The following is a 7,782-nucleotide window of genomic DNA, read 5'->3' as shown; positions in this document are numbered from 1 at the left end:
CAGACAGCCCCGAGGCAGATACTATGATAAACACACAGGGCACTAATGCACTACACAGTTTTCTTGACTGGTTCCAGTCTCATTTGATGGCAGTAGTGCATACTGGGAGGCACTTCCAGCATTTTCTGCTAGCTGTCTAAGCTCCCTGAAATGGTACCCTAGACAGCTGCAGCATTGGCTGCTTTGGTTGTACTACCGCAGAAAAAAATGCATACTTAGGGATACACTGAACATGTTTGCTATAAAAACTAATGCTCAACCTTTTTACCATAGTGGTGACAAGGGGTTCTGGTGAGACAATTACACTAGTTTGAGCACTGGGTTGTAAGTTACAGCATGATCATTTGGAGAATATGAAGCATCAAAAGCAGTAAGGTCATGCAATCAAACATTACCATCAATATACAAATGCAAATGGCACACTCAAAACCTTTTGCAGCTTAACACACTGAGAAATGGATGATAATGTGCAAGCTTGCAGACACAAACTTGGTAGTCAAGAGTTACAAAGCAAGAAAAGAACATCAAAATACTGGGTGAAAAGAAGAGTACAGCACACAAACGTTGAATGAAAATGTTGAATGGGCTCCTACCTAAGAAAAGCTTAACTACATAATGATATGAAAAGGCACTAGACATCCTCGCAAGTGCTTTGGGGAATGTCTGCAAGTGACATGAAATCCACAGCAGGCTTTAGAGTGCTCGGCCCAGCAGGCCCACCGGAGAGGGACAGCATCTATGTACTGCCAGTGAATGGCATATGCCCTTGTGACTAGAAACCACGGAACCTGTCCAGAGCCAGTGGCACATTGTAACAAGTGCTATTCCTCTGGCAAACAAAAAATATAGCCACACACACAAACACACACACACACACACACACACACACACACACATATATGTATACTGTGATGATTCAAGATTACCCTTGAATCACGTTCATACCCTTTTATGCAGTGGATTTGTGAAAAGAAATCGGCAATGATTGCAGCCAAGTAGAAAAATACATAGGAAGGGGAGGAGGGGGGTCGATAGTTCTCTTGAACAGTGTAACAAAGAGAGGCTGAACTCGGACCGGGTTTAAAGCAAGGTTAGTTCTGGTGGCAATTCCTGGCAAGCAGCTGCCTCCAAGGTGGCCTGCTGTATAGCTTTTTTGTAGGGACCTCACTTCTTGTTGTAGTGAGTCTTGAAGTCAACCTGGAAAGTGCTCAGCACGGCATGTAGAAAGAAGTCGAGTAGCCGACGCCATACGGGCCTGCTGGTTAATAGCAGCTTCATTGTCACACTCTGACACACTCAGGGCAAGCATTTTGCCTGGCCACCATGGAGAGCCATGGATTTTGCCCCAAACTATGTCACCCACAGCTATTTCTCGGCCCCCATCGAGAGTGCAGCGCTTCACAGTGTGTGTGCTAATGCGCATCATGAGTGCCTTTAGTTTGTCCATGGCGCGCATTGGGTCCAGCTTGGGGAACTCGGGCACATCACCACACTCGCTGCCTGAGCCACTGCTTGCTAGAAGATCATCGTACTTCGGGCTGCAATGCAGTACACATTAGCACCCAGGCGCCGCAAGCAGATAGATAGCTTATGTGAGTGCCCTTCTTCCGAGAAGGCTTTTGGTGGTGCTACTGCTTCACTACCTTCCTGTCCATAATTGCGACTGTTCTCTACATCCTTCCGAGATTCATGTGTTCGGGGTTCATGATGCCGTCGTTTGCGCTTCAGTTTCTGCTTATGGTGCTTGACCTTCTGCTTAATTGTTAAGCTAGGTGAAGCTGGGGCTATAAGAGGACCCTTGTGGTAGTCCTGGCGTGCCTTTTTGAGAGCCTTCTTGGAAACCCGGGCACTGCTCATATCTCTAGGCCTCACGGGTGAACACTCTATGGTGCTGTCACCATCAGTGTCACTGGCACCAGTTGATTGAAGCTTGGCAGGAATCTTCACGACTGTGCCTTTGCCTTGAGGATTGGCAAAAGAGATCTTGATCACAGGGGTAGTTCTTGTGAGGGCAGCTCGTACAGGAACAAGTTTGTTGTGTGGTGTCATAAGCTTCCCATGGCCTGCACTTTGTGAAAGATCAATGGTTTCATTCCACTTACGCTTGCGCAAGATCATTCGGTTGGTTCCAGGAGGCATGAGTGCAACAACTTGGTACTCACTTTTGGATTTAAATTCTTCTGCTTCTTCTTGTGTTGGCAGCTGTGCATTCTTTAAGTCTCGGCTTTCAGCTACACTTGCGTACACAGCATGCTTTGGTCTGGGCGATTCCTTCGTACGAGGAGAGGGTGATGTCTTTATGATCATTGCATCATCATCATTTGCAATGCCAGTCTTTGAAGGAATACGTGCTGGAACATCTGGTTCACATTTGGGTACACGCACACAGCCAAGTGAGCTAAGTACAGGAGGGGGCTCCTTCTTAATGCTTGTAAGTTGCACATTTTCTGAATTTTCACTGCAGATGGCCTTGCAATGTGAGCAAAGCATCCAGCGTGGGCGCAGCCGATGCTTGTGCACACTTTGGTCACAACTGTTGCGTCCTGTTACTTTGCGAGATTTTGCCCAGGATCGACTAGGCAAATAGAGCTCTTCATTGGACTTCTCTTGGAAGCAGGTGTGCTGCCTCTGTTTTAATGCATGAAACGTGTCACCGTTTGTGACCACTGCATTGTCAAAGGTCTGTGTGCTGCTGCCCCTTTGATTCTGGCCTCTTAATGCACCCCACGCACCGATGCCATATGGAATGTACCTGAAACAAGCGGGAAATATTACCGCTCGCAATACATGAACAACATGCGTGCAGTACTCGCTGATGCATTAATGGGTACTCCCATTGCAGCCTGACAAGGCTATGACAGCATAGCATGACACGACGATGCTCATTTTCATAGCCACACATAGCTATATGTCCTGTTAACAAACTATGCTCATTTTCATAGCCACACATCGCTATATGTCCTGTTAACAAACTAACGATAACAATGAAAACTAAAAACTGAAAGAAAACGCAGCTGCATAAATCCCCGGTGCATATACGGCACTTAGTGCAGAGTAAATAAATAAGCAACGTAAAGCAAATCATGATCGACCATTGATTAATTACTTTTGCTATGTGTATGAAAACATTCTAACAATAAAAGACACCGCAGCAAAGGGCTCTGAATAATTTCGAACATTTTGTGCTTTTACAGAGCACCTAAATATCGAAAAATCAGTAGTGCACACCACGACAATGTGCAATAATGCTGTTTAATTCACCACTCTTACAGCACAGAAATTTCAGAGAGACAAACTAGTGAAGTTTAGTGTTTTGTCCACTCCTGGATATTTCAAATGCCACTGGCTAGAGATTGGGTGTATTTGAATAACACACACAAAAAAACCAACTGCTACTTAGCCAGGGAAAATAACGACATGCACAGTACGTTTAACGCAAGCTGCCCACTGAAGAAAAATTGCCGACGATTATGTTACTTCCTAATGCGTAATTTGAGCGCAGGTCATCAGCTGTTTCAGCTTTTCGATACATTGAGGCAAAGAATTCGAGCAAGAAATGTATGTACAATTACAGACAACTTATTTTTCACACATATTCCTTCTTCAAGAAACACTCCGCTAACAGTTCTTGATTGTCATGAAGGAAGCTTTGTGGAAAGAAGAATAGATGGATATATGCTCGACTTGCTGCACTAATGCCTGGTTCTCAAAGACGAGGTCTGCGCAAGTGTTTAGCGAGGTTGTCACAGCTGTGGGAGCCATTACGAGCGAGAGTAACAGGTTGTTCTCCCGCATAAGTGGTCAGAAACTCCCCCTTGTCTTTATATCTACATTAAAGTCACCAGCCACCCTGCCACCCTAGCAGGTGGCAGCGTTCCTGGCACCACGTTGTCAATGCCAAAGCATGCAGCGCACATCTGTCACTACCGCCACATAGCTTAAAGCACGATTCAGGTGTTACCACCTGGCGCGGAATCACTGGGCCACTTCGGAGCCATGTGTCTGACTCACTCGACTGCAACGAGGCGTCTGAAGAAGGAGCAGCAGTGTAGCTGCCACCGCCGACATGCGTGCGCTTGTTCACCGCTACTGTGTGACGTCACGGTTGCTATGCACAGCTGCGCCTCCCACTGCCGCGCCGGTTTCCAAGGAGGGGAGGAGGTTGCGCTTTTACTTTCTCCTTTCCAAGTTCCCGCCCCATTGCTTTTGCAGCTTAACCCTTTGTTGCATGCTGTCCACTGTAGTGGACAAATTTCTGCGATTTTTAGAGCAAGTTCAGAGCACGCCAGGTGCTCCTGTGCATGCTGGTCACTACAGTGGACAAAAAAGGTACGTTTTCGATGCGCTAGATGGCGCTACCATACTGCGGCTGCCTCGAAATTTTGCTACGAAGATGGCTGCCCCCTGCTCGAGCGGGTAAGTGACGTTTGTCTTCACTTTTTGGCTTACCATTCGCACATTTCCCTAATTTGCACTGTATAATTATGCGGAAACAAGAAAAGAGATACTGTTAGTTACGCGCCATTGATATTACAACTGAGTAAAACATAGGTCGGTTTTCCGAACAACTTCTTTCAAATGTCCACTGTGGTGGACACCATGCATGGCGGGAAAACGACATGCCCATGTGAGGCTTTTCGTAAGGGTTTACTGCTGCTGCTCAGATTTGAGTGCATTATTTATTATGTTCTATATAGCTTTTAACGCAGCTTTACTTTGTTCTCATTAGGAGGATTCCGGCTTCAAAGAAGAAATTAACCGATGCGGAAATCGATAAACTATTGGATGTCCCGTTGCCACGGGACCAGGTGAATGCGCTACTTGGAGAAGACATGCCATGTGGTTGTTACGATGATCGCCTTGACAGTGAAGATGATGGTCAGAACGAAGTAGAAGTGGACAGATGGAGTGATATAACCGATAGCAGTGCGAGTGAGGAGAAAGACGTTCACACTGACAGCGATGCTGAAGGCGAGGGCGCACCAAAACAGCGTCGCATTCAGAAGGAAAAGCCAAAGGTATGGCGTTGGGATAAGAGAGATATTCCTCATTGCACCAAAGTGCACAACGAGCTGAAGCCTAAGGCTGCAGCTGCTGAAGGCAAAACTCCACTGAAAATGTTCAAGCTCATGTATGGTGAGAATCTCATTGAGCTGCTAACATTTGAATCTAACAGGCACAGAATATCTAATCGTCCAAAAATGAAGGTGATAACAAAGAATTAAATGTAGTTTTTTTTTGGGCATATGCATGTACATGTCAATAGTCGACATCTCCTTTAGGCGTTCGTACTGGTCCTCAAACACTAGGCAGGACATGGTTGCTGACGCAATGACGGTGAACAAATGGGAGGAAATATTATCTGTTCTTCACCTCAACGATGCTGCTTTAGAAAAGAAGAGTTCTGAGGAAGGCTTCGATCGCCTCCAGAAGGTTCGTCCAATGATCGACCAAGTGAATGCTTCATTCAAGAATTTGGCTGAACCAGAGTCTTGCCAGGCAATAGATGAGCAGATCATCCCCTTCAAAGGAAGGCACTCGCTAAAGGTGTACATGGCAAACAAGCCAAAAAAATTGGGATACAAAGTCTGGGTAAGGGCTGGTCAGTCCGGGTATGTTCACGAAATAGAGTTTCACGGAGACAACCTGAAGTCCGACCCGGCTGCAAGCGGAAGACAACATACCTCTGCGGGAAGTGCAAAGTGTTCTTGTGCATTGACGGCAAAAGTGACTGTTTTTTTTTATTGCATAATGAAGAGTAAAGTGCCCTTTTGTTATTGGAAGAACTTTGCCTGGCAGAAAAGGCAAACATAAACATTTTTACTTTCCCCTACGGGAGCTGGTATTCATGTTGTCCACTGTAGTGGACATTCTGTATCTTCAAAAATAAACATTTGAAGGAGATGAAAAAAATTTTCCCGTCTTTTCTGATGCAGAAAGACACGAAACAAGTAAAAAATCACAGTTCGCGCACGTAATTATTCCGCATGCAACAAAGGGTTAAAGGGTGTCCACTGCTGTTTACAACGGACCACAGCGACGGCGACGCCGCGAAACGCAGAAATAAGCTGGGCTCTAAAAAGAACGAGCTATGCACGACGCATAAATACAGTTTGGACGCGAACAAGGCATGGAGCCCATGCATTGTGCATGCACAAGCTCACAATGGCCAAATTCTCAAATAATTAAACGCCCATCAATGATATTGGTATCAACAGGTTCGCAATAACACGGAGAAGTGCTTTAGGGCAGTCGATTGCTCGAAAAATCGCGCTGTGCTGCGAAATCAGAGGCAACAGACAGCTAGCAACTAGGCCTAGCTATTTGGCCTCGTCACTCACGAGGAGGCAGCCCCAGAGAGTTTTGAAAAACGTAGATATACTCACTTATTCGTGAGATCAAGCAGTGCGCCTTGGAAAACCTTACCGCTATAGTTAAAGGAAACTATTAAAACGTCTTTTATAGCCTCTTCTACCGTAACTGATATGGTAGCTCCCTTTAACAGTACACCTGCGTCTTCCGCGACACCCGCCATCGGATCACTCTGCGGCGTCGCTCGCTCAACCATTGTAGCCGGATTGGATTGGATTGGAGAAACTTTATTGATCGAAAATATAGTGAACTAGAATACTATCATCAATGGGGCCGCCGTGCCTTGAGTTGCGGACAGTTGTTAAGAGATGGCGCGAGCTACTTCCCTATCTTGAAGTCCCCTGATATTGAAAGTAGCGCATTTCCGGGAACTTTGCCGCCGCGCGCAGCAAACTCTCGCACATCCTCTTCGCCCGTATCGCTATTCTGAACGATGATTGGCTCCTCCGGCCGTCGCCCTGGAAACGCGCGCGAAAGAATCGTCTTACCGGTGTTTTCGTTTTTTTGTCGGTGCCATGTACAGGCCCCCTGCCTCTGCCGCGGGTCGAGCTTTGTTGAGTTGGGCGCTGGCAATTCGAACTGTAGTTTTAGTACCTGCCCGGTTGCGGCGCAAAGCTGTGGACAAGCCGGCGTGAAAATATGGCTTCGTGCTGTTCACTATTCCTCGAGGAAAAAATGACATTAACTGAAGAAAAAGGTGAATCCACAATATCGGTCTTAAGGACTTCGCTCCGACAAAGCACACCGTCCTCTGCGATCGAGATCGGTACTGCGCATTGCTTGGCACCTAAAGGAGTGTGCATAAAGCATGTTGCGTAAATCAGAGAAAAACAGGAAAAAATTCTCTCGGCCTAACCACACGTTTGTTCGGGCTCAAATTTTGCACACAGGTTGCATTTGATGGTGTTTTGTTTTATACTACATTTAGGTGGGGTACTTGCCTGATTTGGTCAGAATTATTTGGAAATCCTCATCGTCTGCAGCGATGGCGAATCAAAACCAAAAGACTTCGCAGCAATGTGCCCGTGGCGCCATCTCGCACCCAGAAACCCATGCAGCTGTGCTAAGTTGGTGAGCAAATTATCGTTGTTTAGTGCTCTCTGCTGCGAAATAGCGCAAGACATCACTGAAAATGCGGTCATACAGTGATCAAGAGAAGGCCATGGCTGTGACTTGGCTACGTGAGTCCGACTTCTCCCCCCCCTCCCCTCCTGCCCTCCCCGGTAGAGGGCTTGTTTCTCCGGTGGGTGCGAGATGGCGCCACGGGTACCATTTGCTGCGAAGCCTTTCGGTTTTGATTCACCGTCGCCGTGAACAATGGGAATTTCCAGATATTTCTGACTGAATCAGGCAAGTACCCCACCTAAATGTAGTATAAAACAAAACTGACCATCAAATGCAACCTTTGTG

The 7,782-nt window shown here is 46.5% G+C and overlaps 1 pseudogene across 1 annotated transcript; it reads right to left on the bottom strand.

Annotated features, from left to right (window-relative positions):
* Positions 1-862: 862 nt before the first annotated feature.
* On the bottom strand, positions 863-6,654 carry LOC149355468 (uncharacterized; annotated as a pseudogene). The gene is made up of 2 exons (XR_016291519.1): positions 6,387-6,654; positions 863-2,752 (listed from the first exon to the last, which is right to left on the bottom strand). The product of XR_016291519.1 is annotated as an uncharacterized LOC149355468 (transcript).
* Positions 6,655-7,782: the final 1,128 nt, after the last annotated feature.

This window comes from Amblyomma mixtum, chromosome 3 (assembly GCF_055824585.1).
Source record: "Amblyomma mixtum isolate Tamu chromosome 3, ASM5582458v1, whole genome shotgun sequence".
In the NCBI taxonomy this organism is placed as follows: Eukaryota; Metazoa; Arthropoda; class Arachnida; order Ixodida; family Ixodidae; genus Amblyomma; species Amblyomma mixtum.
Note: the sequence above shows the minus strand (reverse complement) of the source record. Positions and strands in the feature narration are given on the sequence as shown.